The following is a 15,955-nucleotide window of genomic DNA, read 5'->3' on the forward strand; positions in this document are numbered from 1 at the left end:
AAATGATCGTGTTCTTATTTAAATGTATTTTTAATTTTTCTAATCATTTAATCAGAAATTAAAACTTAAAGGAAATGTTCCATAACATTTAATACTGCCAAATAAATGATTTTCTATAAACCTATTTAGTTAGTTGGGATCAGATGTCAATCAGGGCTGTAACACATTTTCTATTTTCAGTATGAATTCTGCGTTAATTTAAATGGCCAAATTGTCAATATAAGGTAGGCTCACATCTTTCAAATGTCATCAATACTTGTATGCTATTCCAATCTTGTAAGCCTGCAACTGGGCAAAGAGTTTTCTTCCTGCTGAACCCCTGTGACATCTGACTAAAATCTCTGTTCTGCTGCAGTAACTGGTCCATGAGAAGCCACATGTCACATTCACATCTTTTTTACCATGCAGCCCACTCATGGCTGGTATCACATGTAATATTACAAATGAAAAACTAATAAGGTCACAGCCTTCTAAATGACAATACTGTTAAATAGGACCAAATGACACCGTCATACCTTTATGACTAAGCCTAGGTCTCACACATCCTTGCAACTCACAAACCACCACATACACAGCCTGAATCTTTGCAGCGCCCCCCAAAAACACTTACCCAGATGAGGGGACAACCAGTTCCTACAGCGATCCTATTCTGGGCACAGTAAACAAAGTCAAAAGGCAATGACCCTGCAAACATGAACCACTCAGGTCACATATATGTCTCTGTAATCCTAAATAGAAATAGTTTGGGTTTGGGTTACTTGACTGAAATCCTCCTGTTGAGAGATACCAAATACATAATTAAAGGAAACAGCACAGAAATAAACATGGTCTATTCAAATCTCATGGCTGGCAACAACAGTTCTTTCAATTTAATTGAAATGTTTCCGCTCATTTGTAAGACTTTGGGCTTGTTTGAAAAGCAATGGCCATGTGGGGTGTCCTACAAACTTCAACTAGTTAACAATTAGCTGCAGCCTGCAACTAAAGGTTTACATGCATGCCTTGTTAGAAATCCAGTTACAAATGTCATGAATGAATATCCTAGGTGGCTCTAGAGTGGGTTGTACTGCAGCAACCGGTCCAGCTGTAGCACAGCCTGCTAGATCACCATCCGAATGTTCCAATGGCGTCTAAGTTGGATCAGCTGAAATGGAACCTGGAAAATGAATCCACTTCAGAAGGCTCTCTGGATTTTTCTTTAGCTTTGCTTATGGGAGGTCTGCACCGAATGATTGTCACGTAGTGTGGGACTGGTGCCTCTACAGCACAGATAGAGCTGGGACAGAGTCAATCATGCACCATACAAGGAATGAATATGAAGAACGAATGAATAATCTTTATTTCCATGATTAAAATACTACAAAAAACATGATTCATACACTTCTTTAGAACTTCTACACACTGAAAATCAAAATGCGTATATGAGTGTGAGTCCTTGCAGAACATGTTTATCAAACATTAAATTAAACGTTCACTTGTTGAGAGAGTACAATCACAGCTCACCATGCCGGGAAGTGGATAGTATGTGTGGCTATAAAACTCGGGGCCATTAATATTGAAAAGTGCATAATCCATGATTTCCATGCATAAAGAGTTATATAACCGGTGTCATTAGAATGGAATGTATAATTCAATTTTTGCCATACAAGTAGGCATCAACCACTCACTGAATTTTATAACAAGATAGGAAGCTCTATCAGGCAGTCTTCGTTTACCACAATCCTGCTTTCCCAGGCAGCAGCATTGACAAAGAAAAGGGCAGCATAGAAACTAAGTAGATGCTGTCCTTTATTAATTGCTGCATTAATAGTTGATAGGATTTTTGCTATGTGCTTCATTATATTGAGGTTTGTGGTTATAAAGTTTACTTTGTGAGCACTTCCAGAATGGGTGTACAGCAAACTGATGGTGCCCATTGCAGGATGTGAAGAGGGGCCCCTTACCCTGCTATATCCCACAGAGGTTTATTGACCATCAGTTGAATCTGGTGCTGCCGGAAGGGCTGAGGGTCCCCTGAAAGGTTACGCCCCCACTGCACCACAGGGGCCCTTGTTACGTACCACCCTGACTTCAAGCATCTCACTTTTTAGGTTTCAGCTGCACAGTGCTTGTGCTGTGCTTGTGAAATTTATTGTATTTAAAATAAATATTAAAAGGGGCTTAGATCCCTCCCTTACTTTTCATTGGTCGTGTATTTGCCACTTACTTTTACTCCATTTCTATTGGCTGTAGCCTACTATTTGCTGTTGTTTCCCGTGTGTTTTGCTTATCAGAATCCCATGGCCCAAGTAGTTTTATCCATTTAGCTGGAACTTGTTTTAAGTGTGTCAGCACTTCTGCGTGCTTTGTGGGAGCCAATGCTATGATCACAATGCACACACATCATTTACACCCCACCCCCCCCCGGCCCGAAGCAAGGACCCACTCAAGTGCTCCCATTTGTCTGCAAACTGAGCAGCACATTCACCAGTTCACCGGGGCCGAAGCAGGGACCAACTCCAGCGCTCCTTTTTGTTTCCAAAACGAGCAGCGCACCCACCAGTCCCCCCTAGGGCTGAAGCAAGGGGACTCACTCCAGTGTTCCCTTTTGATTGCAAACAGTAACGCAGACGCCGGCGCTTGCAGAGACCCCACTTACAGCCATATCAATGGTATTTTTGAACTATTGCTTCGCAGTATTACTAATGATGTCAGCAAGTATTCCTTGGTATTTTGTATTACTTTTCTGTATATCAACAACTAGTAGTACGTAGGCGTGTACATTTTGCATAGACTTCACTTCATATAGACATTTTAATCCACATTTATAGTCATGCGAAAGACAATATGTGTGTGGCATAAATGCTGATTAGAAAAGGAATTTTTGCATTGATGGGGATTCTTCGTTTGCTCTACTATCTTTAGCAACTGGAGAGATTTTGGCATAAAGCCCTGAAAAGAGAGGAACAGGACTTTCATGCCAAATAGGTGTTGGACTGCACAGGGAGTGGCAATGGGGCACGCTTCACACTCTGCCTGTGCTGTGATTGGATGGGAAACTGCTGCAGCTGTTAAATGACACTACTGGAACTCTTGGGGCCTCAAAATAAAACAAGCATTGGCATAGCCAATAGGTCTCGCCTTTGGGACCTTATAAGTGTTTAGCCATGCAAAAGTTGATGTTGTTGCACCAAGGATATTGTGCTGCATAAGTAAATACGTATAAGGTCCAAAAAGCGAGACCTATTGGCTATGCCAATGCTTGTTCAAGTTCTGCAGTCAATCTCTTGAACTCCCTGCCCATCTCCAAGCCAGCACACAACCAGCTGTGCTCTTTGTTAACTAAGACTAGGAGGCAAGTCAGCGGTCATGTGTGCCCTATACGTGGTTTAGATTTTTATTATACATGGAGCAAAAGTTAAGCCTATTAAATGAAACAAAAGTTTTTTTGTATGGCAGACATTTTGAACTCGTATATTTAAAGGTGCTCTCGTATGTGACAATGAGAAGAAATGTGACTGCAATGAAATATTTATCTAGAATCACACATTTTGAGATGAGTTTATGGGTCAAATGACAGGTAGGTGGGATAGATTATTCAAGTCACTAGAATGGCAGGTCTGGTAAAAAATGTCGAAGCTTGGTGTTGCAGGGTGGTGTGTCCCAGGTCAGCAGGGTTCAGAGGGTAATGTGGGAGCTCTGGGATGAAGAAGGTAGCAGCAACGCAGGGTGCAGAAAGTGACCTTTGAAAGGGACTGGGCAAAGGTCCCACAGGTGATTATAGTGCTCTCTGCACGGGACCTGGAGTGCAAGGGGTCTGCAGGAGCGTCACAGAGGTGAAAGGTTAAGAGATTAATGTGGGAGCTCTGGGCGAAGAGCGTAGCAGTGCACCAGCGGGCAGAGGGTTTAGGTAAAGTCCTGCAGGTACCCAAGGGGCTCCCTACGGGAGAGGGAATCTGGATTCGAGGGGTTCTTGGAGGAAGAGCTGCTGGATTCTGAGGGTGATATGGAGGCTTTGAGTTGCAGAGGTCTGCAGGAGGGTGGCACATCTTTAAGATTCAAAGGGTGATATGGGAGCTTTGGGGTGCACAGGGTCTGCTGCAGGGTGGCACAGCTGCGGGATTCAGAGGGTAATAAGGAAGCTTTGGGTTGCAGAGGGTCTGCAGGAGATTGACATTGACACAGCTGCAGGATTATGAAGGTGATATGGAGGCTTTGGGGTGCAGAAGTAGTGCAGGAGGTTGGCACAGCTGCACGATTGTGAAGTGATATGGGAACTTTGGGGTGCATAAGTTTTTCAGGAGGGTGGCACTGCTGTGTGATTCAGAGGATGATATGGACGATTTGGGGTGCAGACAGTTGCAGGAGGGTGGCACTGCTGCAGGATTGTGAGGGTGATATGGAAGCTCTGGGGGAGCGGTTCACAGAGACAGCGGGTAAAGAGGGGGCTCATACAGGAGTCCAGGAAGGGCCCCACCGGTGCCCAGCTGCTCTCTGCCAGGCTCTCACCTGTCACGGCTCCGCCGCCTCCTCTGCTTCCTGTTCGGCGCCGGTTGGTGACGTCACAACAATCCCAAAGCTCTAACGCGCCACGCCTTGCTGGACTCCACCCCCCATCAACATCCCCGCTCCAAAGTTATGACGTACGAGGTGGACTGTGGCGCGTGAAAAGGGGGATGCGTAAATTGGTGTCCTGCTCCAGGCAGCAGCTGCAGGGTGCATGAGATGTGGAGAAAGAAAAAGGGAAAAGTGAAGGGCATTAAAAGGGGACATTGAGAAAGAGGTATTAAAGAGTAAAAGGGAGAAAAGGCAATGGCAGCAAACTGAAAACAAGAAAACACAATGAAGCAGACTGCATGAAAATGACTGACCTACTGGAGGGGGGCAGAAACCAAGAGAAGCCGCATACAAGCCAATATTTCCGAACAGGAAAGTGGGAGATTTGAAAAGAAGAAAAACCAGCGCGCGCCTCGCGCTGAAAGTGGGAGGGGTGGGGGGGGAGTGCAAGAGCACACAAAAAGCGTTTCCCTTGTGGGAGCGAGTCACGGGCACCATGTGTTTGTAAGTTAATTACAAACATATGGTGTCAAGCTCGTTCCCACAAGGCAATCGCCACACGTGCACGCGTTGCCATTGAAGGCAATGGAACGCGTGCACGTTTTTGGCTGAAAAGCCGAAGCCATTCCAAAAGGTCTTTTTGCTTATGCAGCTCATGTGCGCTGCATAGGCGAGACCTAACAAACTACAGCTCTTGGGAATATTTGAATCTCGCTGCACCATTTGCCAACAACACAGTGAGTCTCGACCTTTGTTGATGTTTCTCGTTATTTATGCCTTTCTCTCTCCTCGTAACATAGTGCCTTCTTTCGTGGTTTCTTTTGTACCACACACATACACTGTTTTACTATTTTTTCCTCTTATTTATCGGTGTCCTACCTCTCTGCCCAGTCCTTCCTCCTAACACACACTCACCATGTTTGTCAGCAGCCCGGGTTGCTGTGCTACTGGTTTGTGTCCTGATTTGTTCCTAAGAGTTCTCTGCCTTCTCACATGTACTTTTTGTGCCTCCACAACACTTGCTGCTGTGTCCCCCCCGCCCATGCAGCCTCTGCTTTGAACCTGGTCCTGTGTGCCCCTCTGCTGTCCTTCTGTGAACCTTGTGTCTGACCTGCACCCAGTCTGTGACCACTGCTCCCTACTGCCTCTGTGTATGTGTTGTCCTGCCTAACTGGCTGCAGCAGCTCCACTCTGTGTTGCCAATCACCCCTCTGTAGCTTCCATCGTCCTGAAACCTTTATGTGCACTGCATCTGCTGCTTCCCCGCCTTCCTGCTGCCCCTTTGCATCCCTTATCCTCGAAACCGCAGCGTGCCAACCGGCCCAGCCCCTTATTAGCCTCCTTTGTGCTAGCCTACAACTTATATGACCTTTGTGGGCCCCCAGCGTACCCTGCATTCAGTCCCCCCACACCAATCCCCGATTAGGACAAGGGCTGGTCTACTGTTGCTTAACTAGTCAGTGGAATGCACTAGTCTAGAATGGCCTGTCTGCAGCCGCACACTCACCGAGGGCCCTAATTCAGCTCAATTAGTGCCACACCAGTGTGCCTTCTTCATGGCCCCACATACAACTCCTTTCTGCCTCTCACCCTGACACCAGTGACAGCGTCTGAACCCACCTGCTCAGCGCAGAAATACATACTTTATTCTTAGTAAGTCGCTTACCAGTGCATTTTATGTTTGCACCATTTTGTTTTCCCTGTCTAAGCCTATTGAAATGCTGTCCCTTATTCTTCTACAGTGTCCCACAGTCAGGTATTATTATCTTTATTACATCCATCAGTGAGCATTCATAACGTTTGCATGTCACACCCATATCATCTGCAAAAACAACAGTTGATGGACAGAATGCAGAACAATGTCATACATTCACCCCAGTACAGAGATCTGGGCCTAAATCCATCGTTTTTTTGCTCACCATGCCATTCCAGTTTGAACCCAGCCATATGCAAATCAGTCTTGACCCTGTGCCTCATGGGAACAGTCCAGCCCGAACTGCCAAGCCAGGTCCTCCCCGGACTGGAAACAAGCATCCTACGACTGGTTTCGGGGTTTCACCCCTCTTCAGCCAGGATAGCTTGATTCCAGTGGCATGGAGAGCACGGGACTCACGTCTGAGCATCCCCTTCCCACTCGGGGTGACAAATGCAAAAAACAACAATGTCATACATTCACCCCAGTACAGACTGATTTGCATATGACAGGGTCCAAACTGGGGTGGCGTAGTGGACAAAAGAACGATGGATTTAACCCAGATCGTTTGACTGGGGTGGGGGGGGGGGGGGAATGTCTGCATTGTCAGCATTCCGTCCATCATTTATTTGCTGTAACGCACCCATATCATCTGGCATTAAGTCACCCCAGTTCAAATATTAGTTTATCATATCAGTTTTACACCTGCTCACCAAGCTAAACTAACAAAATATATATGTTAATAATCACCTAGGCGAACACTATTGAGTTTACAAATGCTTGCTGATTTTCAGACCTCATGCTGGAGTGAGTAGTGCAATTGTGTCAGCTTGCCTGAAGCCAAACTGTTTGTTTTGCCTCAGATTTATCATCTACTGTTGCAATTATTGTAGCAGGTGCCTAGTGTTGCTACACATCTGGCTGCTGTACACTGAACCCTCATGGATACATTTTGTTATTATTTCATTTATCATTGTGGAGTGGGTTAGCCTGACTGAAGCAGATCAAACAAGTTGGGTGTCAAAGAGCGGTCTACTTTTTTTAAAAAACTAGATCGCTAGAAGAGGTTAGCGGCTCAAGGCTCCCTGCTTAGGCCTGCGCGCTAGAGCCTCAATGTTTTTATCCGGGTTTGTGCGCCTTCCTACTCAGCTGAAATTATTTCTGTTTGTGAAGTTACAAATGGATACAAAGCAGTTTTGTATGATCGGTTTTGATATCGAAGATTGCTGATTATAGTGGTGGCTTAAATCTTTTATATAAGTTCTGTACATATTAAATCTACGGAGTTCTCATGTCGTACTACCAACAATTTCTAAATTAACTGGAGATTTATAAAGTGCAGATATTTATTTCTATCAGTGAAAATTCTGAGACATTATACGTTGCTGTACAAGCACATGTGTAGGGTACTTTGCATACCACAGAGGGTGGTCCATAGAGACCGTTTGTGAAGCCACTCATATGGAATTTTGTCAGATGAGGTATGTAACAGGCACGCTTCAGTAAGATGAATAATAACCAGACACTGTTTTCAAGGATTAATAAATTGCTGATTTCATAGTCTACAGATCATGTACATTTCTTATGCACCTCAATTAGGGGTGGGTGGAATGTTTCGTTTTACCCATCAAATTGGCAGAAATTCCAGCCAAATTCTACCAATCGCCAAGTGATGGAATGTTTTCCAGCGAGGCTTCAGATATGCAAGCGAGATTTGGCATCAACTAGCACTATTTTCTAACACAGGCGGTCACAGTGAGAGGGCATAGTTGCCGGTATTCTAGTACATTTTCTACAGTAAGCAAAACAAAGCCAGTAGTCGACAGAGAAGGGGAGGACGTTACCTCAGCTAGAAGGGACATGCAAGAGGAGTGAGTCATGATTAATGATCCTAAAAGTGGCAGGCAAACTGGCCCTCTTTGCATATTGCTGGTGTGGAATTTCAAAAAGTCCTTGGATTTTACAAACAGCTCCGGGGTTTTAAATTGAATTTAAATGACCCTAGTTAAGAGTCCTTTTCTAACTCCAATACTTTCCCAGGAAGGGAAAGGGTTAATTACACTAGAAGTGCAGATCTTCTCTAGAAGGCGGGCAATAGGACCCATCCAAAGGGGTTTGAGCAATATATTCCTTTACAGTAAAAGGGCAAAAATTTCAGACCACTTATAACTGCTGATAGCACTCACTGGAGCTTTCACGGCTTAGGTTCTGAGGATGGACTCGCAGATTATTTGGGGGGGGGGATTAGGAGAAAAAACTTTTGTTGAAGCAGGTACTGTCTGCCAAGAGAGATTTCAACCAGTGGGATTCGTTGGGAATATATAGGTCAGTGCCTAGTCTCATCATAAAGAATGAAGTTGCTGCTTTTTTTTTTTTTAGAATTCAGAAAGGCAAATTCTTTTGCTTCCAGACGCAAAGCAGAGTTTTATCAAAACAAAGTTGAACATTACTCCAGCAGCAGATCTCATTCCAAATGTCGGATAGGCTAGTGAGCCTTGTTTCATCAGGTAATTCTCTGGAGTACCTTTACTAGAGCGCTCTCCAGTGTGTAAAGCTAAGACATTTAGAAAAGAATTTTGTATATTCAGAGGTTATTCCCTTTGATCAACAAGCAAAGGTGATAAACTGGTGGTTAAGTCACACAAAAAGTAAACTGTTGGGTGATTTTTCATACAAACCCATACCTAGTATTGGGGCTCGATGGAAGTCTTTGAGGATGGGGCATAGTGCAAGTCTTCTTTGGGGATGGGAGACCGATAAGGCGGTTTCTCATCTAGGGAAAGAATATTAAATGCACATAAAATGTTTGGAGCTTCTTGTGACGCGAAGTTATGTTTTAAACAAAAATCAAGTTAAATATGCAGCCCTTCTTTGCATGGACAATCTGACCAAAGGAGACACACAGACTAGGAGGGACAAAATCAATACTGCTGGCAGAGCTTGCTATGCTCCTGTAGGAGTTTTTTTTTTGTCTCCACCAAATAATCCATTGTAGCGGCGTATTGTAGCCAACCTCTTCACAAGAAGAATTTCAGACAGCAACGACTGATGTCTGCACCATCAGGTTTTCAAAACTCTAAACAAGGTCTGGGGACCGTCAGGTAGGTCTATTTGCCTCCATACTGATGGCCAACATTAGGGGTGCTTCAGGTGAGGGCCAAATCCAGATGCATTGGCAATAGATGCTGTTCTGAGAGAAGGGTCTAGAGTATATTTCTACACTTTCCAAGCTTGTGTAATGATTTTCAGTTGTGTAACAAATTCCAGGCAGTCCGCATGAGTGGTCTTGATTACTCCTCAAGGAAGGAGCAACCTGGTTCCCTTCCTTTCCGAAACGAACAGACTATCCAATTTGGTTGCCTGTATTTTTGGAGTCATTTAGGAATCCAGGCTGACTGTCTTGTCCCAGAGAGCAAACCCATTCTGGAGCATAGAACATTTCAGGTATGGATAGTCTCTACATAGAATCGTCAGCGCTGTGCTATTGGAATGGCTAGGTCTATTCGCAATGTTTCAGTGGCGCAACCCCCCACTTACAAAAAAAAGATATTCGAGTGGGAGAGCTTACTTTATCACCTAAAATGTTGACACTCAACTCTGGCGATACCAGCTGGTCCACAAACATCCCCATTCAAGGGCAGCACCAGGTACTTTGCCATAAGCAAGGTACATTTTGTTCTCCCCTTTTCCATTTTGAAGCCCTATGTATCGATAAAGCAGTAGGGTTATTAAATGTATGCTGTTGGAGAAAATCTGATAAAATCACTAAAAACTTTTGAATCAACACACAACCAAACAAAATTCCCATGAGGCAATAAAGTTGTGTCAAATGATGCTTCTTGCAGCAGTGAGGTTGCCACCAGGAGGAGCACCCACAGCATAGGCACAACGAAGTTTGAAGCAAACTGCTCTCCGCACGTGGTGGACTCAGCTTGCTCTTTAGGGGTCACCCTGGACAAATATCTAAACATGCAAGGACACATCAGTGCCACTCATCAGCTCAACACTCGGGAAAATCAAACCTTTCCTACCTCCGAGGACATCCAGTCAGCAGTCCAATCCCTTGTTATCTCGCGGGTAGAATAAGGCTTGGTAACCCTAGCAGGGCTTACTAAAGCAAGGTTAGCTCCGTCAAGAGCTAATCTGAACGCTTCTGCCAGACTGATCACAGGCTCCAGAAAATATCATATTACACCAGACCTATTCAACTTAACTGGTTTCCCAATGAAGCAAGGATCCACTTCAAGATAGCATGTCTGACACAAAGATATAAACCGCAATAGCCCCGTTTACCTGGCAAAGAAACTCAAGCTCTCTGGTTCCAGTCGAAACTTAAGAAGCTCCAATACACTACTCCCGAAACTACCCAAATTCAACAAAAATAGAATTCACAATAGCACCTTCTCAGGGCTGGCTCCAAGAATCTGGAATGCCCTACCGACAGAAATCAGAGCCAACCCCTCGACTGCTTCATTCAAGAAGCAAGTCAAATGGCTACTTTTCAAAGAACTTCAGCAGAACGAGCTTCTGTCATGTGGTAATCACTTCCCGTAAATGCTTGACAATCATTTTTACTTTGTGTATTATAATGTATGCCAGACAATCATTTTCTCTATATGTTTTGAAATAGGCACTCGATTTGAAATGAACTGTATCGTTCTTGGGGCGTAGTGCGCTGCTTAAACTGCACAGCCTAGTTTAGTAGGCTGTTCACCTGGTTCCTCCTATGCTACCTTTTTTGTATTGTACTTTTACTGACTCCTCACAGCAATGCTAATTGTCTTCTTTGTACAGCGCTCTGATACCCGATCCGGGTCTTGTTTGCGCTTTATAAAACTTTTCAAATAAATAAGCAGTATTCAAAGAGACAAAACGAGTTGTGACCTAGAACTTTCTCACCTTTAACAGACTGCCTTCCCACCCCTCAGTTCTATTGTCTACCAAATGGAAGTGCTCAGAATAAAACTAAATCGGCAACCACTTGTTAACCAAGCCTTCGTGGTCTATAGACAGCCATGTCTCCATCTTCTTCCCTTCAGTGTCTGGATCTTCAGTCACAGGAACTCAGGTAATACCCTTCCACTTGCTATTCCACCTATCTTCACCCTCCATCCTGCGTCATGCTAACCCAGGAGCATCCAATACTCTATCCTACTACAATGCATGTCTCAGTACAGATACTCAACCTCTAGATGTCAGCAAAAGGTAATTGTTCCGTACTATAGCGGGACTTTAAATGAGCGCAGTCAGAAAGCTGCAAACCGAGAGATAGAAGGGTCTGTTCATTCTATGAATCACAACACAATATGCTGCCACCACCACGTATTGTGAGGATCCTGTAAAAGAACAGTAGTCACTGGTCAGCACGAGAGCATGGGCGTTGTGCCCTTCCAGCTCACACAACTGGTCATGCAACGTGCATTGTGCACGTATGGCTCTAGTACTCCGCACACAGGCTAGATTAGTGTAACACAAGGGCCAAAATAAATGTCAAGACACCAGATACATGTACGGTCAGACACCCCACATGTGAACATGTACACCACGACAGGAACATTCCCATCCCAAAAACACATTGAATCAATTTGCATCCCATAACTGCCCAGGCAGTTGTAAACCTTACTGGGCATTATTCTCACTATAGGATCTTCCACAATCCCCCATAAATGGATTCAGTTCCACCCTCCCAACACATCCGCACCTTCATTGCCTCCCTGAACACCAACCAGATCTTCCCTTTGCTCAACAAACCAAATCTAGAACCAAATGCCTCCAGAGGCCTGTCCCTGTCCAACTCTAAAAGCACATTACCAACATTTGCTTCTAACTTAGTACTCCAGCTGCCCCCACCCCACTGCAGAGGTGTCCGTGAGCGCATTAAATGTAGTGTCAAGTGCTGAAGTCTCTCTGCAGCCACTGAGCATGCACCAGCAGAAAGAGTGGGCTTCAAACTGCAAGATGCTTATTTCTTTGTCTCCCCAATAAGGGAAGGCACTGTGCAGTGGTTACTTTCGCGCTCCAATGTCACAGAATGCACAGTTTCATTAGCGCAAAAGATACAAAGCACCTGCTGTACTTTACCAAGACAGTATGCAGTCTGTTTTGATTTGTTACCAAGTAATTTATCATGAATTTAAATATCCTTTTTACAAGATGTTAACCTACAGAGACCTTGATTTATACCAAGTGTGATGCACTTTTGTAAGGTAACCCTCTGAAAGTTAATCTTGACTAGGAGGTGTTTGGTAATTCAGTGCACTTACTATAGTATCCGTCGTCTATGGTGAGGGACAATTCCAATACATGTGTTATGAGGATTGCTTAGCTGCACTGCTCTTCTACAGCTCTTACAATAGCAAGAAACTGAAGTCAAGGCTCCGACTACCCTGCAGACGCAGTGATGAGCCACCTTGTTGCTGCCCCTCCAACAAACCTCTGACTGCTCTGCAGACGCAGTGATGAGCCACCTTGTTGCTGCTCCTCCAACAAACCTCCGACTGCTCTGCAGACGCAGTGATGAGCCACCTTGTTGCTGCTCCTCCAACAAACCTCCGACTGCCCTGCAGACGCAGTGATGAGCCACCTTGTTGCTGCCCCTCCAACAAACCTCCGACTGCCCTGCAGACGCAGTGATGAGCCACCTTGTTGCTGCCCCTCCAACAAACCTCCGACTGCCCTGCAGACGCAGTGATGAGCCACCTTGTTGCTGCCCCTCCAACAAACCTCCAACTGCACTGCAGACACCGTAATAAGCAACCTTGTTGCTGCCCCTCCAACAAACCTCCGACTGCCCTGCAGACGCAGTAATGAGCCACCTTGTTTCTGCCCCTCCAACAAACCTCCAACTGCACTGCAGACACCGTAATAAGCAACCTTTGCTGCCCCTCCAACAAACCTCCGACTGCCCAGCAGACGCAGTAATGAGCCACCTTGTTTCTGCCCCTCCAACAAACCTCCGACTGCCCTGCAGACGCAGTAATGAGCCACCTTGTTTCTGCCCCTCCAACAAACCTCCGACTGCCCTGCAGACGCAGCGATGATTGGTTACGGCCCCGTCTCTTCCTCCAGTGCTGGTGGTCTCACCACCCCATTATCCCTCCGCAGGCTACGCTGCACTGTGTGCGGCAGAGCACGAGCCCGAATAGTGCAGCCATTCAGCATGGCAAGTAAGAGGCGCTTTGGATTTACCCCCCAACTCTGTCCATCCATGGGTCAAAAATACACACAAAAGAAACAAACATTTTCTTGCCATAGAAGTGATGACGTCTGGCGCTCCAGGCCGGGAGGAACACCGTTTATTGGGAGGGGGCGGCGGAAATAAGTGTGACACGAGCCCCTAACCCAATTTACCAATACCTATTCATACCACCAACCATTTGCTTCTCGCTCAGCCCTCACTAGTGATCACTCCCATCACTGAAGGGTACACTGTCTCAAATATTTCTCGGAACAGATAAAGCCAAAGACCAGTGAGAAGGGCCAAATTGCAGTCCTATAGCCAGGTCTGCCTTTGCAACAGTTGACATCACCTGTTTACTACAGTCCCCATCCAAAGAGGAAAGCTTTCAACCCGCCTATTATTCAGCAAACAGAGTAAGCAGGTGTTAGATTTGGGGGTCTCTAGTTGGCAGAGGTTGACCAAATAGGGACCCTTGCATCTAGTCAGGGTAAGCGTGTACACTCCTAAAATAACCCCTGCTCACCCCCTTGGTAGCTTGGCACGAGCAGACAGGCTTATCTCAGAGGCAGTGTGTAAAGCATTTGTGAACACACAGTAACTCAGTGACAACACTACAAATGGACACCACACAAGTTGTATAATAAAAAATAAGTATTCTTTATATAGAATAAACACAAGACCATAAACGACAAAAATCCACAATACTGTATTTAAAATGGTAGAATTTGCTTAGTTCTCTTTAGATGTTAAAATGCGACACGGAGTTCAATGTACCTTTGGATGTGTAACGCTATCCAACTAAAGTGTTGTAGGGAAGGTGATGCGTCGGTTCCTTACACGCAGGAACGGTGAAGCGTCCGTTTCTTACTACGCTTCCGTGGCGATGAGGCCCGCAACGCAGTGATGCAATGAAGATCTGGTGCAATGAAACCAAGATGGCTTCTTGATGCGACAAGATGCGTGCACTCCAGACAGTCATGAATCGTTGAGTCGCCGCTTCTGAGCCACAACAGGCCCTGCGACACGCTTGTCCGGTGATGCAAGACGGTTCGGCAAGGCGACAACTGCAGCGGCGACACCCTTGTTCAGTGATGCGAGACGCTTCTGTGATGCAATAGTTACAGCGGCAACACCCTTATTCAATGATGCGACGACAGTGGCTGCGACACGCTTCGTGAGTCACGCTTCCAGCTCCTTGCAACACGCAGTCCCCCAGAAAGCCCAACACAACTGCAGACACTTCCAAAGAACTCTTGGGGAGCTGGTGGTTGAAGTCTGTTGTCTGAGACTTCAGCAGGAAGCAAGCTCTCAAGCCCCTGGAGATCCTTGACAAGTTGAATAAAGTACACTCAAAGTTGCTTTCTCCTCTCTTTGGCAGTCAGGCAACCACTGCAGGCCAATCCCTCAAGCTTAGGGATAGTCTCTCCTCAGTGTCTCTGGTTCCTCTCCTCAGCAAAGGTTTCCTGTTTCCCAAAAGAAATCTAAAGTTCTGGGGTTTGGGGTCCCCCCACCCCCTTTTGTTTCTCCACACAGTCTGTTTTCTGAAGGCAGAGAGGCCTTCGCCTAGTCCAAACCAGTTCTGGTCAGTACTGGAGCACTCTGCTTGCATGACTCCTTTCCTTTCACAGTGCAGGGCCAGGATATCAGAGGCACCACAGGAGGTGGAGCCAGCATTGTGGAGGGAGGGCACAGCCCTATTCAGGTCCCAGATGCAACTACTACCACCCATCTACATGCAGATCACTATTCAGCCCTGTGCTGACTCCGTCTCCTGGAATCCCCCAGCCTGTCACTCCAGACAAGGAATACACAACCTAGTAGACGCAGGCTTGGATGGTTAGACAAGAAAATGCCTGCTTTCTAAAAGTGGTATTTTCAAACAATGTTAAAACCAACTTCACTAAAAGATGTATTTTATCATTCTGAGTTCAGGCATACTAACCTCGAATTTTTACCTGGTTCCCTGAGTCAGTTAGGTTTATATGATGCAATAATCAGACTGCACATTCTGGTCTATGGGGAACAGGTAGCCTTGCAATTGTGAAAAACGAAAATGGCTGTTATTCACTATTAGAACATGCCACACACACCAGGGCATGTCCTAACATACTTACAATGCACCCTTCCCATGGGCCTACCATAGGGGTGCCTGATATGAAGAAAAGGGAAGGCTTAGGGACTGGCAAGTGGGTGCACTTTTCAGTTAGCATGGCAGTACCAGACTGCCCACAGGCTCTGCAATGGCAGACCTGAGACACTATAGGCTGCTTCTGTGGGTAACACAACCAGTGCTGCCAGCCCACCAGCAGCATTTGGTTTACAAGTCCTGGGCACACTCAGTGCACTGTACTAGGGTCTGACAAGTAAACCAAACCAGCCAATCATTGAGTCACCAATCCATACATCAAATTATAAGAGGTAAATCATATGCACTGATCAGCAGTGGTGAAGTGCCCAGAGTCATAAAACCAATAAAAACAGGTCATACAAAATCCAGGAGGAAGGCAAAAAGTTCAGGGATGATCCTGCAAAAAGGGTCAAGCCCA

This window comes from Triturus cristatus, chromosome 7 (genome assembly GCF_964204655.1).
Source record: "Triturus cristatus chromosome 7, aTriCri1.1, whole genome shotgun sequence".
In the NCBI taxonomy this organism is placed as follows: Eukaryota; Metazoa; Chordata; class Amphibia; order Caudata; family Salamandridae; genus Triturus; species Triturus cristatus.